We start from the raw sequence: 19,711 nt of genomic DNA on the forward strand, positions 1-19,711 counted from the left end.
AGAAAACCAATTCACATTCTCTCAACTGTTTGGAAGCCCTGGTTCAAGAATTAATTTACTCCACTGGGAAGTTCTCATTTGTCATTTAAGGATGTTGGTTCATTGAAGGATAGGAATTAAGTAACATACATAAAAAAGATGATTACTTAAAAAAAAAATCGATCCCTACAGAAATGTCCCACTGATGCTCAGTATTTGAAAGCACAATTAGAAATGGTATTTTCTGGAGCCAGCACAGACTTTGCTATGGTAAGAACAATTTTTTTTTTTTTTAGTTACCTAGAGAAAGAATAAAGTATCAGAAACCTGTGCGGTTTGTTAGGTTCTAAACATGAGCGTAGCGATGTTTTTTCTTTCGAAAGAGGAGAATTTAATGGAAGATAAAACCTATCCTAGACCATGATTCCCTACAAGGTTTCCCATTTCAAAGAGAACCGTAAAACATATTTGCTTGGGAGGGAGGGGAGCTTGCACCGATGTATAAAACATCAGTGAGGGAACGGTTGGGGTTTTTTTCAGTATGGCCTGAGGAGCTGGAGATAACATCACCTATCTTTCAGGGTTGTTGCTCAGGTGTGCAGTCATCAGAGATCTTTCCCCCAGCCCCCGTGTCTGTTACGTGCTGTCTGTTTCGTGCTGAGCAAAGTCGGTCTCACAGTGTAATCAGCTCTTGGAGTGACTGAAGAGAATTCACGTGCAAAAAGCTCTCTCCTAGGCTTTCTGCAGATGTTAGAGGGGAAACGAAGATCAGTTTGAATTGCACAACTCTTCCTTCTCCCCCATCTCAATGAAAAAGAACAATGTCTCTTAGGAATTTCTATTCTCTAATGTTCCTTCTTTGGCTGTTTTAGCCACCAAAGGCTTCTCTTTGGTGGCCTCTTTCCACTCATGGCCCAGGCTCAAGGGCCACTCTTTCTCCTAAAATCCTCATCCCCATTGTTTCTCCTCCCCTCCATTTTGTTGATGAATTCAGTTCTTTAATCCTACACCCACAAGTTGCACAGTCCAAACCACCATGGTTGGATTGGTTCAGCAAAAGTCCTGGGTTACGTAAAGGCGAGAAACACTCTGTGTAAAGGATCTTGCCCACTGCCCAGCACAAATCAGGCCCTCCAGAGCATAGTATTAGATAACTCTCCTCCAAAAACAGCGTCCTTGAAATTCAGCCTCTTTCTGCTTCAGCTGCTTCCCTTTCCCACATGGTTCCCTGCAGTTCCAAGAATCAAAGAATCCTAAAAGCTTAAAGCTGGAAAAACTCTAGGGACCAAACTTCATCCTCTCACTTTACAGAGAAGATCATCACAGCCCAGAGAATGAGGAGGACTTACCTGTCCAAGGTCACACTGAAATTATAGTGATGAAATTGGGATGATAGCCCAGATCTCTCAGTTCCTCACATCGTCCAACACTCTTTCTGAAGCATCAATTGACATTCAAGATGTTTTTGACCATAAGCTACGGTGAGAAATACATTTTACATTAGACCTTTGGATATCCATATGTGTGTAAATATATATAATACTTATCATTACTACATGTGATGCATGCTGATATTTTCGATTCTGTTGTATTCAATTTCACTTTTTAAAATATTGGTCATAACTCTCTAGCTTGATTTCAGGTCCCAGTAATGGGTTGTAACAAAGGGTTTGAAAAATGCTGTACTACAACCCACTATCAATGTCATTTTAAGTCAGGGAAGGTTCCACAGAAAAGCTAATTCTTGATTTGGAACTCAATATATAAGCAGAATAAAGTGAGATAAGTAGATGAGCTAGAACAAGGATCAGGAAATGTGGTAGTTAAGAGCATGTACATGAACAGGTAGGCTTAGATAAACTATTCGAAAAAATGAAGATAATAATTTAGGAACCAACACGTGGTAAATTCTGGTAGGAGTGTATCGGTGAGAATTAATAAGAGATGGAGGGACTACTTATCATCAGTTCAAAAGCAAAACTACTTTATACTATAGAGAAAATCTTAGTTGTACAAACTATGCTCAAGTATGTAGGAATGAGATGAGTTACAACCACAAGATTTCATATTTCATAGTGATTCATAAACTTGTCATAAATGTAAAGCACTGACTACTCCTTTCCTGTCTTTACCGGCTTTGCCTGGTAATCAGCCTCCATCTTCCTCATTTTCTCCCCATTCTAGATAAAGCTGAGTTTTCTCTCAGCTGCCTGTATCTCTAGGGATTAGAGTTTTTTTGTTTTTTTTTAAAGATTTTATTTATTTATTTGAGACAGAGAGAATGAGAGAGAGAGAGCACATGAGAGAGGGGAGGGTCAGAGGGAGCAGCAGACTCCCCGCCCAGCAGGGAGCCCGATGAGGGACTCGATCCGGGGACTCCAGGATCATGACCTGAGCCGAAGGCCGTCGCTTAACCAACTGAGCCGCCCAGGCGCCCGGGATTAGAGTTTTTTAATGGCAAGGACTCAGGAGCATCTTCCTTCCTTCCTCCCTTCCTTTCCTTCTTAAGAGATTTTATTTATTTATTTGACAGAGAGAGAGAGAGAGAGAGAGAGCACAGGCAGGGGGAGTGGGAGAGGGAGAAGCAGACTCCCCGCAGAGCAGGGAGCCCAATGCGGGGCTTCATCCCAGGACCCCAGGATCATGACCCAAGCCAAAGGCAGATGTTTCACTGACTGAGCCACCCAGGCGTCCCAGGAGCATCCTTCTTGATTCAGACCTTTCTCTCTAGCTATGTGTATTCTAACCCATGGCTACCAGACACTTCCCATAGAAATTCCAAGCCAGGCTTTACCCTTAGCGCTGCACCCTCAGCCTCCAACTCCTCCTCCTGTACAGAGCCTTCAATCTGGAGGCTCGTTCTTTCTGCAATCTCTGGATAAGCTCCTCTATTGTTCTTGGTGGTTCCCAATGGCCTACTTACACTCTTCACTCTCATTTAATCCATGCATTTAACCTTCTTTCCTTTGGAGCTTCCGGAATTCTTGAAAGGACTAAGTTCTTTCAGAGCTCACTACTCCATTCTTGATCCCAGGCATTGACTGCTTAGCTCAGACTCCATTTTAGTCCTTTCTGGGGACAATGACATAAGATCCTTGCAGCAGCTATCCTAGGAGTTCTCAGAATGAGACCAGGAGCAGAAAAAGAACAGAGGGGACCACAGAACAAAAGCCCTGAGACTCAGGGTGCTGGGGTGATGCAGGTGGTTAAGCCCCCGAGTCTTGGTTTCAGCTCAGGTCCTGATCTCACAGTCATGAGATGGAGCCCCTTGTTGGGTTCCACACTCAGCACAGAGGCTGCTTAAGACTTTCTCTCCCTCTGCCCCTCCCTTTTGCATGTGCTCTCTCTCTTTCTTAAATAAATACATTTAAAAAAAAAAAGCCCCGAGACTCTATAGCAGCCATGTTGGAAAAATTCTGAACACTTTATTCCTTCCTTCATATGCCTTCCTTCTTCGTCTCACCCAACCCCCCCGGCTGAAATCAACTGATGGACTCCTACACCCTTGCCCCTGTACTAAAGCACCTTTTTTCACTCAGATTTTAATTATATGTTTTTAGGTTTCTATCTCAATGCCTGTATACGTCTCTATGGCTGCCAGTGCCTAGCCCCATGCTATAGCCCAAGCAGGCATGTGATCAATGGCTGTCGAGTTGAGGTTATGATCCCACACGCGTCCTGGGTTGCTGCTGCACTCCACTCTGCCTCCGCCATCCCCCAGCCCATATTTCCCAAGACAACCCTCTTTCCAAAATGAAAGGAACCAAAGTTCCCAAATAAGACCAACAAGAGATCTCTAGCTGGATATTTGCCATGACACATAAACTCAGATAATATCCTACCAAACCCAGAAATGTGATCACTCCAGCCTTTAGGAAATGCCAAGAACTGTTCAGCTCATAGTTTCCTGGTGGCTTTTCTTTCCTCAGGAGCTTTTAGTCTAGCCTCGTGAAGTTGCATCCAGGGAAGGAGCAGGTTACTAGGCAGATACTCCAGGAACTACTGTGTCGATTTCTCTGGGCAGCAACCTTCTCCTGGTCCCCAGCTCAGTAAGATGGCCAGGCCGTGCCTGAATAACTCCTCTTAGCGCCAGAAAGGGGGAGATCACCGGGCTCACCTTATTTGTTTTTTTGCTCGACATCTGAAAACAGTCATTGCATACATACATCCAGTTGTTAATGGTGGGAAGACTGGTCCAGTACCAGATGCTTCATAGTGGTTGGAATAGTAAGTTATGTTAATTTAAGTCTACACTCAACCTTAATTGAGAATACACTCTTGGGCTTTACAGTGACTTTAAAAAAGCCTACTCCAAGTGTTCTACTATTTCTCTTTTTTTTCCCTACTATCTCTTTTTTAGGTCAACAGAAGAGGCCTGGTTAGTTAGTCTAATTAACTTCTAGAAATGATTTATTCTTTGGTGAAACAAGTGGTGGTCAAGATGTTCAGGCTTTCTGGGAATTTTGTGCCAGCCTTTCTGTGCTAGCCTGAACAACATCTAAGTATCTAGTAAAGCTGAGCCTAGTAATTCACACCTTTGTAATGGTCCTGGAGGCTGAGGACTGCAACATACATACTCTCGTGTCCAGCAGATTTCCCCAAGGATTGTTGTTAATTGACTCTAACTAAGAAGTTAGCTGAATTCTACTGCCAGAATTTATTGCTTTTACCTGAAGTGAGCCTTCCATGAAAGATAATGGGTTGCGCATGTGGCAGAACAGAATTTGGATTTCATCGAGCGAACAAGGACAGGTGGTAATGGCCATGCTGACAAGTGTGTGTTTGTGTAGCAGAATGCTATGTGGCCCTTGACTTCATTGTTATCTGAAGGCTAGGCTGTGGGAGGAGGAGAATTCTAGCTCTTAAGTCCTTCTAAATGTTGGAGGTGACCAAAAAGAATCTGATTCCTAAAAACCATCAAATATGTTTAAGTCAGTTCACAATACTCATTAAAGCATTGAACAACTGGAAGTTTTCACCTTTTGCTTGGATCCCCTGGGCTCTGTGAATTCTAGATGCATCGACATGGCAGCGGCACCATTTTCCTTTTTTATAATTTTGTTCTAGATAGGACTGAGAGGAGATGTAGGGGTTACAGAGATCCATGACTAATTTCCAGGCCGGTATACTGGACAAGTTTTCTTTAGGTTCATTTCCTCTAGCCGTTCTCCCTTCCTTGAGGTAATACAGTCAGAGAAGCAAAATCATCTGTGTACTCAGAGGAAGTCACGCTTTTATCTTGACTTTATTTAGAGTTCTTGCCTCAACTATTATCCTTCACTTACATATCTTGTGCTCTCCCATCCACAAGGCCTATTTTTAAAAAAATAACACTCTGTTTTAAACAATCCTTGGGAATGCCTGACACGTGGTTTTTTTTAGTAGCTGATCATAGTCACTGCAGAAGTTTGAGGTAGGTGAGGGTCCACATGACCTTGCTACTAGGTTGTGATGCAAGCGAGTCTCAGATTTTAGCCAATCCACACATCTTCTATACCTTTAATTTCCCCAGTGAGAACTCATTCCTATCATTTGTCAGGCTAATCAGCCATTATTTTTACCAATAAAAAAACATTCTTAATATTTACTATGCCAATTAGAAAACTAGGATTTTTTTTGAGGTACATATAACAGAAGCATTTTAAATAACGAGTTCTGAAGTTTAGAATGCTAGGTGACCCCTGAAATGTGCATCTTTCTTTTAGGGCCACAGACCGAGTCCATGCTGAAGTTATTGTAAAGTAAGTTGCAGCTTTCTTAACATATTTTCAGACTTAATCACAAGGACTTCCATTGTAAAAGGCAGTGTTAAATAAAACTCAATGGGTTTTGGAACCATGAGAGATGATGGACTCTGAAAAACAAACTGAGGGTTCTAGAGGGGAGGAGGGTAGGGGGATGGGTTAGCCTGGTGATGGGTATTAAGGAGGGCACATTCTGCATGGAGCACTGGGTGTTATGCACAAACAATGAATCATGGAACACTACATCAAAAACTAATGATGTAATGTATGGTGATTAACATAACAATTAAAAAAATAAAAAAAAACCAACTCAATGGGTTTTGGGTTCCTTTAAAGCATTAATACACTATGGGCACATCAGTTTCCAAAGAGGTGCTGGGGAGGCTGGTAGTGGCTCCAGGGTCCTGCACTTCCTAACCTCAGTTGGCCATGGAAGCCTTTTTTGGTAGTGTAGCTCATGGGACTAGTGGTCCTTAGAAAGTGGTCTTGGCAAATACCGGTCTAGCTGAATTACGCAGATTTCGAGGGAAAAACCTGAAGGCTGGAAGACTGGGAATGCTGCTGTAATAGATATGAGACAATAAGATCCAAACTAAGGGTGGGAAACCAAGAAATCTTGAAAAAATCCAATTAGACATTTAAAAGAGAGAAGGGGAATAACTAGGAACACTAGTATAACGTTAGTACCTTGACTGTAGAGACAGGAAAGCCTTCAGAGATACACATAATCCAATAGGATGTCCCCTTAATATCTGTAAGTATGCTCTATCTAGACAGGAATCACATAAAAAGAATTCAGTATAGAATCCAGAAGTTAACAGAATAGGTGAGTTCAATCAAGTGGCGAAGAAATCCATGTGTGCGTGTGTGTGTGTGTGTGTGTGTGTGTGTGTGTAGGATAGGGTGTGCAACAGATTTAGGTCCTCTCCCCTTTACAACAAAACTCCTCAATAGAATTGTCTATTTTTACTGTCTCTGTTTATTCTTCTCGCATCCAGTGTTGCACTGAAACCAGTCTTGTCAAGGTCACTAACTGTCTCTAATTGCCAACTCGACTGGGTGATTTTCAGTCTTTTTGAGTCAGTTTAATATATCACACATTTTCTGAAGTTCATCTATTTCATCTGAATTTTCACAGTGTGCAAAATATTTCACAGTGTCCTCTTATTACCTCTTAACCATCTACAGCAATTCCAAATCTAGTGGTTGGTCTCTACCTATGTCACTCTGAAAACCTCTTTTAGGAGCTTCTCGGCCCCTTCACGTTTGTGTGGCACTTTTCTGTTGATACGTTGCAGGATTTTCAGTGCTATTACTTACACAACTTTGGTTAACCATTAATGATTGAAAGTACTTTACAAAATACCAAATAAATTGCAGAAAAAGAAAGTTACGGTGGAGTAAACACCACATTTCAGGAATCACAGAGTTCAGAATAGCATGCCAAAGTACTCATCGGCTCAGGGTCTTTGTGTTTAGAGCTAAAGTTCCTTGGCCAGGAGGGTGAAAGTGTAAAAGTACATCTGTAACTCTTGCTTTTATTTCCTAAAAATGTACCATAGCACTCTAAATGCAGAAATAGATAAATGTTAATATATAGGGGCGCCTGGGTGGCTCAGTTGGTTAAGCAACTGCCTTCGGCTCAGGTCATGATCCTGGAGTCCCGGGATCGAGTCCCACATCGGGCTCCCTGCTCAGCGGGGAGTCTGCTTCTCCCTCTGACCCTTTCCCCTCTCATGCTCTCTCTCTATCTCATTCTCTCTCTCAAATAAATAAATAAAATCTTTAAAAATATATATATATAAATAAACACAATACATCACCATGGAGATACACGCATTTTTTTAAACTGATTTCTGAGATAAATAGCAGTATAACAAATCCGTGCTGCCCCAGTTAGTATATAATGGAGTGTGCTTCTAAATATAAAAGGACAGGGACAAGTGTATGTGTAAGATAAAAAGCCTGAGTCCTCATAGGTATCCCTGTGATAGTATCCAGACACTGGGTAGGAGCTTGCCACCTTACGTGAGTAGTTCTGCCCTTTAAAATTTAATTCCATGCAATTCAACTAACAATCCACACTTACTAGGTATAAGGTACTGGCATTTGTAGTTAGGCATTGTAGACATTGATAACTATTAAGCCTTCAAGACAAAATGCAGTAATATCTGCTAAGTTGTAGGATGCTAACATACGCAGTTCTCCACTCATTGAATCGCTCCTTCTAGGTTTTGCCTTGGAGTTTATGTGAGCACTCCTAGGGGGCTGGGGAAAATGACAAGTCTCTTCTGTGCTGAGCCCCAGACAAGTGTGGCAAGGGCCGACTTGTCATCAGGCACGGAGGGCACAATAGCTTGGGACCACAGTGTTTTTAGGGGCCTGTGAAAATGTTTCAGTTTCTTTTAAAATCAGAAAAAAAAAAACCCTAAATGTTTAGGCTGAATAAAATGTTTTAATATATAGTATTGATATATTCATCTTTTTTTATGGAGAAAGGGGCCCTCAAATCAAATGTGCCCAGAGCCCATGAGAGTCCTCGTGTAGTCTTGCTCGCGGCCTGAGGGAAAGGCAATTCTCTCTTCTGACTGCAAAATTTTCAAGTAGAAGACAGACTACTGCAGAGAAATGGCCTCTTTGGGTTTTTTCACGACAAGGGAAGAGACAGTGCCTTAAAAACATCCCCATTTATTGATTCTTCCTACCCCAAATCACAGGACTGTTCCATAACAGAATATGTCCATAGTATAGACTCTGACCCTAGCTGTTTCCTGCTCAGGGAGGTGGCGAGACTCCCCGAGGGCTCAGAGTGGATTGGCTAGTGCTTGGAGCACGCAGATGCAAAAAGAACCCCCAAGATAGGTGTGGCATTAGTAACATCAGCAAACTGTAGCAAAAAGAAGCAAAACTATGACAATAATAATTTGAAATTGGGGTGTGTGTGTGTGTGTCTGGGAACTGTTTTATCAAGACCAGCAAGTCACCAAGGAGATGGTTAGGTTGGTACAGATGAAAAGGGTATGGTGCAGTTCAGTGTCTCCAAATGAGCTATGCTACCCTATCATCTCGCTGAAATGAGGTAGACATCAAAATAATCCATAGAGCTTTTTTTTTTAGATTTTATTTATTTATTTATTTGAGAAAGCGAGAATGAGAGAGAGAGAGAGAGAGAGAGCACATGAGAGGGGGGAGGGTCAGAGGGAGAAGCAGACTCCCCGCTGAGCAGGGAGCCCAATGCGGGACTCGATCCCAGGACTCCAGGATCATCATGACCTGAGCCGAAGGCAGTTGCTGAACCAACTGAGCCACCCAGGCACCCAATCCATAGAGCTTTTACAAAATGAGGGACCCCACCAAACAGTCTAATATCCCCCCCCAACACACACACAAAAGGGAAGTTTCCTTACCCTCCCTTTAAAAATCACTGCCGTACTAAGCTGCCATTACTGATGAGAAGATACGGTGTTTCTCACTGTGATGGATCAGAAAAAAAAATCAAACATCTAATAACTACTGATGTAGAAGACAAAGAAGTACTAAGATACTGGAGGCTAACACTTCCCTCTCATTTCCTAGGTCCAGTTATTATAATACTTTACATATTTTAACTCATTTCAAGTCTTCACAATAATCCATCAAGGGGGTTATTATTACTATACTATACTATAGTATATGATGCTATACTATTACTATACTCATTTTATAGAGAAACAGACACAGAGAAGTTAGGTAGCTTGACTAAGGTCACACAGCCCATAAGTGGCTGTGCTGGTGTTCAAGCCCAGGCAGCTTAGCTCTGCAGCTGGTGCTATTACTAGTCACTGAGTACAGGAATCGGTAGTTAACATGACATTTACATGTCACAATACCTGTCCACACGAACTATTTAGAAGTCTATACATTTTACCAATAATGTCACTTGTGTTTTTCTCAATTCTTTGTTTTATAAAACCCTAGGAAAGAACTCCCTTCATTATCACTGAAATAGGAATTCTGAAATCCTGGGTGGATCCGAGAAATTCATCTGGAGGGCCTTAGCAAAGAACTATCTTTTTCTTCTTTTTCTTTAAGATTTATTTATTTATTTTGAGAGGAGGGAGGGGCTGAGGGACAGGGAGAGAATCTGACGCAGACTCTCCACTGAGTGAGGAGCCCCACGCAGGGCTGTCTCATGATCCTGAGATCACGACCTAAGCCAAAATCAAGAGTCAGATGCTTAACGACTGAGCCACCCAGGCGCGCCCCCCCACCCCCATTTTTTTTTAAAGATTTATTATTTATTTATTTTTAGAGGGTGGGGAGGGGCAGAGGGAGAGGGAAAGAAGGGAAGAAGTATCTTGTTTCAAACTTCCCAAATGAAGTAACTTGCTAAATTATGACTGCAAAATTTTCAAGTAGAAGACAGAGTACTGCAGAGTATGCAAATTCATACTTTAAGATGTTACATGTTTTGAAACAAGTCATATTTGTAATCATTTACCTTAATATTTCAACATGTTTTTCCTCTCTCCAGTGGATTTTGGAATCCAGTTCAAATAGATTTCTCAACTGAATGTGAACCTAAGTACTAGAGGGAACACCAAGAACTCCCTTAATTCACCACTAATGTCCCAAGGTACAAAGGTATTAGAAACCCATTGCTTTTGTTCTTTTTATCTTATGTTTCTAGTCCCCTACTGTAAACTAGAGTAGGTCCGCAGCGGTACCAAGCTCTTCTTACTTCAGCCTTTACTGCCCTGCCCCATGTACTGCTCCCACACGGGCCTTGGATGCTCAGCCTTTGTGCATGAGCTCCATGTCCTTCCCCCAAACTAAGGAGAATTTTACCTCTCAGAGAAGAAAGACATCTTTTTTTTTTTTTGTAGAGAAGAAGGATATCTTTTTGAGAGCTTTTCCTCTGTTAAAGATTCTTCAGCCATCTGGAAAACACAGGGAATGCTTTTTTTCTGAGGGCACATCTCCCCTCTCCAAATTAACTGTCTAAACCTAAAGCCAACCTTGATTTAAGGGTGGACACTAAATTGTTTTACATCCCTGATGATCTGTCCAGTTGAAAATGGAAACGGATCCACGACAAGAATTGTGAAAAGCTGTGAAGGGGAGCAAAGTGCTTTGTCTATCGAACTAAAATGGCATGGAAATATTCTGCCATTTCTTTTTACTGAGTGTATGTGTGTAGTATTTAGAGTATTTTTGTGATTGAAAAAATAATACATAATTACCATGGCTATTTGTAAAACAAAGGCACAAAGATAAATATAAAATAATCTATAGTGCCACAGCCAAAGATAATATATGTTAATCATGTTAATTTATAGGCATATATCTATCATTAAAAGGACATGTCTTATTCACTCTTTTGTTATATGATTTTTTTTCCCCTCTAATCAATACGTTGTGATGTTTTTCACATCATTAAGTATATCTTCTACTACATGATTCTTTATCAATGTATCTGGTCTATAAATTGGATCTAAAAAAATATATTGGATATATACTTAGGTTTAACTACATAAAATTGCCATTTTTGTAGGTCAAAATACTTGAATATCATCAATTTTATATGTTTCAACCAAATATTTTCCTATTGCTGGATTCTTAGGTTATTTCCAACTTTTTATTTTATAAATAATGATATGATGAACATTTTACACATAAATCTTTTTGCAAGACTACGATTATTTTCTTAGGATAAATTCCTAGTAGTGAAATTGCTGAGTCAAGGATAGACATTTTTATGGCCTTTGATACATGTTGCCCACTTTCCCTTCAAATAATGCTGATTTATAATCTCTTTGGCAGCTTTACTGCTTTACAAAAAAAACCAACTCAATTATTCTGTTCATACTACTATCATGAAATCATGCGACTGTTGGTTACCTTCCCAGCATCGTCTTCTAGTTTAAATGTCATCAAAAGATACTTTCAAGTGCCTGGAACCTTTATAAATCTGTAGTTAATGTAGATATAAAGATAAAGCTTGCTCGAATCCAGCACCTAGCTGTTTAGTTCACGAAAGTGTAAAGGACTAGAAGGACTGCCCTACCCTCTGCTCAAGTCAATTCCCTGAGACTGAAGTACCAGGTATAATGCTAAGCAATGGTCGATGCTTCATTTATGGTTATCAAGTTGAACTGCACTAGAAGATGCAGATGCCACTACTTTGTTTGTTTCTTGGTTGTTTTCTTTTCTTTCTTTTTTTTTTAAGATTTATTTATTTATCTGAGAGAGAGAGAGAGAGAGTGCACAGGGAGGGGCAGAGGGAGAGGGAGAGAAGCAGACCTCACTGAGCACAAGGCTGGCTAGGGGCTCCATCCCAGGACCCTGAGTCAGGACCTGAGCCAAAACCAAGAGTCAGTCGCTTAATTCACTGAGCCCCCCAGGCACCCCTGTTCCTTGGTTGTTCCAGTTGGAGTGTGGTGATACAGTGAAGGAAAGCTGAGGGAGGATATGGTGTAGTTCCATGGGTGCACATATTTGTGTGTATGAGTGCATATTCAGTAATCCTGGAGTTCACCCTTCTACAGGTAACAGTTGATTTCAGTGTAAAGGAAAGATGTTAGTCAGTAGGTTCTAAAAGAAAATATTTTTTTTAAATGTGAACCAGCCATAATGGGTCAAAAGCTTAGGTGACAATACCTGTATCTGAAAGTTCTTGCCTTAAAATCTTGTCACATTTTAGATATTATAGTAAGAGACATTAAGGACTTGGTTGCACTTAACTTGAAAAATGTTATCCAGAATATTCTTACTATGTGGACATCCAGGCAATTTAGAATCAACATCTTTGTAGAGAAAGGAAATCAAAAGCAATTTCTCTTCCATATGCTGTCTGGGTTAGTGGTATTTCAAGTGCTACTTCGTAGTCTTCTGAAATCGTTTTCTATACAAATCATATAACTTACCAGCCCCAAAAGTTTTATTTTGCCAGTGAACTTATCTAGTAATTGCTAGTTTTATGGCTTTCAAACTGCTTTGGGGAAAATTGCTTTTGGGAGACAAGGAAATACTTTTATGATCTTTAGATTCAGATTAAACTACCTAAGTTTGAAAGAGGGTCCGGCAATAGACAATTTACAACCTGATATAGAAAATATATCCACATAATTTGCTTATACAGAAAACAGACAATATACACATGGGGTTACTGAGTCATATAAAGAAAATGCAGTCAATGCAGTCTTTCTCCTTTCCTAGAAAACGTTAACTCAGACTAGACATTTTTCTGATAAAAAATATGTTTTAAAAATCATCTACACCTCTCCCCTAACAAGCTGTACATTTGTAAATCTGGAATGACAGATGAGTGACAACTCAGATGATCAAAGCAGGAACAGAAGTCATAACTTAAAGGTTGTTAAAACAAAACTGAAATTATAATGATTATAGTAATAATTTTTAAAAACTACACTATTGAGATTGGTACTCACGTAAGTGCTACTGAGAGTATAAAATAGTGCAAGCTTTCTGAAAACGATGTGACCCACTAGGCTTTAATAAACTTAACATTTTATATCTTTTTTTAAAAAAATATTTATCTATTTGTGGGGGTGGAATGTGGCAGGGAGGGGCAGAGGGAGACGGAGGGAGAGAATCCCAAGTAGACTCCATGCCAAGTGTAGAGCCCGATGTGGGGCTGAATCCCATGACCCTGAGATCATGACCTGAGCTGAAACCCAAGAGTCAGAAGCTCAACTGACTGCACCACCCAGATGCCCCAACATTTTTATATCCCTTCACATTGTAGTTCTGCTAAAGTAAAAGGGCAATTTGATATGTGGGGAAAAATTCATGGACAAATGAAACATTTATAGTACCAATTTTTTTAATTTTGGGTTTTTTTTTAATTTATTTATTTATTTTAGAGAAAGAGAGTGTGCACAAGTGGGGGGAGGGGCAGAGGGAGAGAATCTCAAGCAGACTCCCCGCTGAACTCAGAGCCAGCCATGGGGCTCCATCTCACAACCCTTGAGATCACGACCTGAGCAGAAACCAAGAATCAAACGCTTAACTGACTGAGCCACCCGGATGCCTCTGCTTTTTAGCTTTTTTTAAAAAGTTCATTTATTTATTTAAGTAATCTCAATACCTAACGTGGATCTCAAACTCACAAGATCAAGAGTCGCATGCTTCTCCGACTGCGCCAGCCAGGTGCCCCCATAATATTATTTTGATTGTAGTATTTAGAAACAATCCAAATGATGTTAGAGGAACAGATAAAATGTTATATCATATGCTAGAATATTATGTAATAAAAATGATGCTTTCAAGTGGTTTTATAAAATAGAAAATGAAAATATTAAGTGGGTAAAGCAGAATATATAATACATTTATTATATATACATAAATTATACATGCACAAATCTTTTCACATTACTAATTCCTTGTCACAGTTTTGTTAATATAGATTTGAGTGAACAGGAAAAAAATCCTGAAGGAAATATATCAAAGAACCAAAACCAAAAATCCTATGGCAAGAATGACTACTGACGATTACTGCTTTCTGTTTTACATTTTTTATCCTGTTCTAATTCCTCTAAAATGATATATATTAAAGTGAAATAATATTTTGAATAATAACGTTCATAAAATGAAAATTTTAAAAGAAGAAAAAAACAATGGAAGGAAGGAGGGAGGGAGGGAAAGAGGGAAGGAGGGAGAAAATATGGATTTCAGAGTGGTTTGGAAGTGAATTTAAGGAAAATATTATTCTGAAAAAGAAAACAAGAAAATTTTTGTTGGACTGCTGAATGTGGTAGTACAGATAGGATTATTTCTCCTTTTCAAACTGTTTCATGGTCTGGGGAAGAAAGGCACATGAACTGAAAGATAATGAGAGCTAATAGTTCACATTAGGTAGACTTTGACCCCTGGCATTTACAAACAAGATAATCGGGGTAAATATGGTGCCAGCATATTTTGGTAACTTCAAAAACCAGGTATCAGCTACCACGGACATTAATTCAAGTCTCTCCCCTTTATCGAGACCCTTCCCCACCTTGAATGTTTGCCACACAGATTCATCTACTTACTTTATCTTGGCCTGGCATTTCTCTTTTATGCCACAGTTGGGGCCACAGTTGATGTCTTTCTGTGTCTGTTACCTAGCACTGCCTCCCTTGTCAGACACTTGATTGTTGCTAACAAAGGAGTGTATATTAGTGCTGGTTCTTGGTGGCAGAAGCAGAAGCTGATTCCGAATAATTTAGTAAGAAAAGGAAATCACTGGAACAGTCTTGGGTTGCAGCAGAATGGAGAAAAGGCCAGAGATCCAGATCCCTGCCAAAACAAGGGAGGAAAGCAGAGCCAAGAACTTTTCACAGAAACTAGCTCTTAGGACTTTGCCTCTGCTATTGTTGCTGTGGAGACATGGTTGCAGTGGTGGTGACTGTTGGCTGTCTGATCCCACTTGAGAGTCAACCACTGGTAGAGGCATCTGCCTGGCCCCTTGATCTGCCAGGGGCACGGGGAGTGTCATGTCCATCTCCTCTGGCTTCTGTAGCAGGAGTTGAAGCTTGACCCCTCACTATTGTTGAGAGTCTCCTCAAATAAGAAGGACGTTTGGATGGCGGGCAGCCAAAATGTCAACTATCCATTATGAAGAGTTTTGATGATGAAACACAGACTATAGCTTTTGCTTTTGTAAAATAATATTGTCTGATTTAACACAGTATTGAAAAGACACACAAGGTTGTGTGGCTGGATGATCAGAGTATCAGAAAGACAGTGCAGAGGGAACATCCTCTTGGTGCGAGAGCTTCAGTACCTGGTCCGGTACCATTGCACCTGGTTGTGAACTTGGTGTGAAGAGAAAGGTGACATGAATTAAGGATATACACAGACTAACTGGGAAAGCAAATGGCTTAGGAAACTGCAAGAAGCAAGATTGTGAAGTTGAGAGTACAGCGGTCCAGAAAAGAAGCACACAAATGGATCTATGGGAGGATGGGGATTTTTTGCACCATCTGCCCACCAGAGAGCACCATCACAGAAGAGGCACTTAACAAACAAGGGACAGGATGACTTGGCCAGCAACTGTCTCAGCCACCCAAGTGACTGTGCAATCAATGGCTGATGAATAGAGTAACCATGATGGCAGAGAGGGAGGTATGCATGCACGCAACTGCATGGACTCTCTTTCATCAAACTGACCGTTGCTCATTATCTACCCTATCAGCACAAAGACAAATGCTGAGCCCCTTACATGGCACCATGCCATGAAAGGGCTCACCAACTACTTGGTGGCAAGCTGATTACATCATATCCCTTCCTCCCTCCCTAGGATGTTTCTTCCTGACTGAGTAAGGATTTGCCTTTCTTGTCTGTAATATTTCAGTCAGGACAGCCCTGTAAAGGCTAATCTACCAACATAGGATCCCATGTAATATCACCTCAGACCAAAGGACCCCCTTTACAACTGAGTTCATGGAGGGGTGTAAATTTGTAGGAAAATGACAAAGGGATCCACTGACCCTACCACATACTCTACCTTCCAGAAGATGCTGACCACTAACAGGGTGGTAAATGGCTTATTGAAGGTGCAGCTGAGCCAACAGCTTGGAGGTAACAACCCACAATGATGGGGGTACTAAACTTCAAGGTGCAATATATACCTTAAACCAATGGCCAGGAGGTGATGCTAAATTCAATAGGTAGAATACACGAATCTAGAAAACAAGAGGTAGAAGTACTTGCCATCACTTTCAGATACACTTGGGAAATTTATACTTCCTATTCCTGCAACTGTCATCTCCCTGGGTCTGAATGTCCTGGTTCCCACAAGGAGGTCAATTACACCAAGCACAGAGTAAGAGTATCACTAAATCTAAAGCTACAGCCGCCCCCTCGTCATTTTAGGCCGCTAGTGCCAATAGAGCTGGGGACACACAAAAAATTGGCATACTGGCAGGAGTAACTGACTCTGATGGTTACGAGAAGGTAGATCTTGGACTCCATAATGGGCTAGGGAGGAATAGATTTGGCTGGGGCTTATATTAGCACTTCCATGCCCAGTTTTGGCTGCGCACGGACCAGAGCAACAACCACAGCCTGTGTAAGCCATGGTCATCAGTGGCTCAGACCACCCCAGGGAGGAAGGTCTGTGTCACTTAACCAGGCCAGCCATGTGGACTAGCCTAAGTACTGCCAGAAAGGGATGGGAATCTAAGACAAGAGGAGGAGGAAGATGATGGAGTGTCAGTTGACGCCCCAGGACCAACTGCAGCAGCAGGGACTACAGTGCCTCCCATCAGATCTGTCCTTGCAAGTTTTCCTTAGAAACTGTGACCAGAAAGGATCCTGAAAAATCTATACGTTGATGGAGTAAACTTAATATAAGAAGCAAATGGATCTGACAAGTACATGAGGAGGATATGGCAGGTGCTGTTGATGTGTCACCCAGATCTGCTTTGCCCAGCTAGGGCCTCAGTCCCCACCTAGCTGCTGTGCTCCTCCAGAGAATTGTCTCCTGCCAACAGGTGCTGCCTCAAGAAGTTTTGGGGCGCCCCAGGTGGCTCAGTCAGTTAAGCATCTGCCTTCAGCTCAGGTCATGAACCCGGGGTCCTGGGATCGAGCCCCACATCAGGCTCCCTGCTCAGCTGGGAGCCTGCTTCTCCCTCTCCTCCCCGCTTGTGCTTTCTCTCGCTATCTCTGTCACCATCCCTCAAATAAATAAATAAAACCTTAAAAAAAAAAAAAAGTTTTGCCCTCCCACCTCATCACACACAGGATCAGTGTGAAGTCAATGACTGAATGACACAGGACTACAAAAAACCAGTCCCCTTGTCTCAATATGGGATAAACAATGTGGTGCAATTCATGCTCCAGAGCTCCCCGTGGGATCAACTTGAAGGGAGGCTCCCAGTGAGGCCTCAAACTTGCCTAGCCTTCTCCCCTTGCCCTATCTCAGTTCATGGCTCCCCCTCCCGCACAAGCATGCCCCTCTCAGGCTCTGTTTCTAGGGTGATCCCAAACAGTCACCATTAAATAGGCTTTAAAGAGGCTTTCTTATTAATTACAAAGAATTTGATGTCTTAGATGGTATTTTAGTTGTACTCTGTAAAAAAATATCCTTTTCACCAATTAAAACTGATATATTTGGGTCACTGTTCTCCAGTTTTTGTTTTTCCAGGGTGTGCTTTGTGGGAAACAAGTTTCTCAAGAGAGTCCACCACTTACACACACACACACACACACACACACACACACACACACACACACACACCAGTAAAAGATTTTGTGTTAAGTGGTTTGAGACACCCTGCAGTATGTATGCTAGTCTGGGAGACTCATTGTGCATGTGAGCCACGGAAGACTGTGAGGCAGCAGTACCCAGTGGTTAAATGACCCAACAGATCTGTTTCCAAATCCTAGCTCAGCCACTACTCATGCTTAGAATCATCCCTTAAGTGAACTTTTCTGATCCCAGGTTCTTATACATAAAGTTGATGGGCACACGCCTCACAATTACAGTGCAAGAATTAAATGATAGAATGCATAAAACCACTTAACACAGTGCCAGACACATAGAAATCGGCAATAAATTCTAACAAGTAAATAAAAAATAAGTACCTTGAGCTGCAGGGGAGAAGAGGACTGTTAAATTTTTTTGACTACAGAACCCTTAAAAAATAAATAAAAGTCAGAGAAAAAACATGAGATGCATTTTACAAAATGCTAATTTGGTGAAATTGAATCACACTCAGCACAAATTAGAGAGCATTATCTAAAGAATATGAACAAGAGAAACAGCAAGATAACTTCAGGCAAATACACCTAATGACAATTCAGAGATCTCTGCATTAAAAATAAAACAAAACAAGCTAAAAAGTAGTCATTATCTTAATTCTAAGAAAATTAGCATCTGCCTGCCTTGTATTTTCCAAATCAACATTAATTTTCCACCATGGCTACGTATTTTCACCCAAATATTCTTGATATTTGTTTACCTAATTATATATTATATGTTAACTTGAAAATTGCAATCCCCCTGCATCTTGAGTCTGGGTGACCCTAATTTACAGCATCCCCCTCACCCAGCCCTGAGCAAGATCCCAGAGGGCACGATGGTGTTGGAGAGTAGGAGGCTCTGCATGGGGCACCTGGGTGGCTCAGTCGTTAAGCATCTGCCTTCGGCTCAGGTCATGATCCCAGAATCCTGGGATCGAGCCTGTGTCTGGAGTCTGGCTCCCTGCTCAGTGGGGAGCCTGCTTCTCCCTCTCTCTCCATGCTGCACCCCTCCCCCGCCTGGCTTGTGGTCTCTCTCTCAAATAAATAAAATCTTTAAAAAGAAAAAAAAGAGGCTCTGCAGTACCAGAGTGGTAGCTAGAGCCAAGGTGTGTGTGCTTTGTTTGGTAGGGGCAGGAGGCTTCAGCCAGAGTATTTTTATAAATTAAGTCAATAAAACAATTCTTCTTGTTCCCAAAATAATCATGAGAAAATTTCAGAAAAGGAGATTCAGTAGATATTATATTAGTTTATTAGGGCTGCCATATAACAAACCATCACAGACTGGGTGGCTTAAACAATAGGTATTTATTTTGTCATGGTCTGGAGGCTAGAAGTCCAAGATCCAGGTACGGGAAGGGTTGGCTTCTCCTGAGGCCTCTCTCCTGGGCTTGCTGATGGCTACCCTCTTATTATGTCTTTTTATGGCCTTTCCTCTGTGTGTGCCCATCCCTGATGGCTCTTCTTTCTCATATGAGGACACCAGTCCTGTTGGATTAGGATGCCATACTTAAGACCTCCTAACCTTCCTTCCTTCTTTCAAGGTCCCATCTTTAATACTGGTCACATTCTAAGGTTGGGTTGCAACATATGATTTGGGGAGGAACATAATTCAGTCCATAACAGGTATTAATATAGATCAGACATGTTTTTTGACTGCCATACATTCTATCTCCTGAAGAAATATTTATCAGCCTTGAACTCAGTGAAAAAGTTATACCTATGAATATTTACCTCTGTAGTGCACTGCAAGGCATGACTAC

At 41.2% G+C, this 19,711-nt stretch overlaps 1 long non-coding RNA gene across 1 annotated transcript in view; it reads right to left on the minus strand.

Annotated features, from left to right (window-relative positions):
• Nucleotides 1–407: 407 nt before the first annotated feature.
• LOC112829270 (uncharacterized) overlaps nucleotides 408–19,711 on the minus strand; it is a 32,613-nt gene continuing 13,309 nt past the window's right edge. The window contains exons 3-4 of the long non-coding RNA XR_012379656.1: nucleotides 1,329–1,455; nucleotides 408–720 (exon numbers count right to left, since the gene is read on the minus strand). This is a non-coding gene — a long non-coding RNA (uncharacterized lncRNA). The remainder of the gene's footprint in view (nucleotides 721–1,328; nucleotides 1,456–19,711) is intronic.

The sequence above is a fragment of the Callorhinus ursinus genome, unplaced genomic scaffold (genome assembly GCF_003265705.2).
Source record: "Callorhinus ursinus isolate GAN/ISIS: 27379988/994484 unplaced genomic scaffold, GSC_fseal_2.0 scaffold1, whole genome shotgun sequence".
Classification (NCBI taxonomy): Eukaryota; Metazoa; Chordata; class Mammalia; order Carnivora; family Otariidae; genus Callorhinus; species Callorhinus ursinus.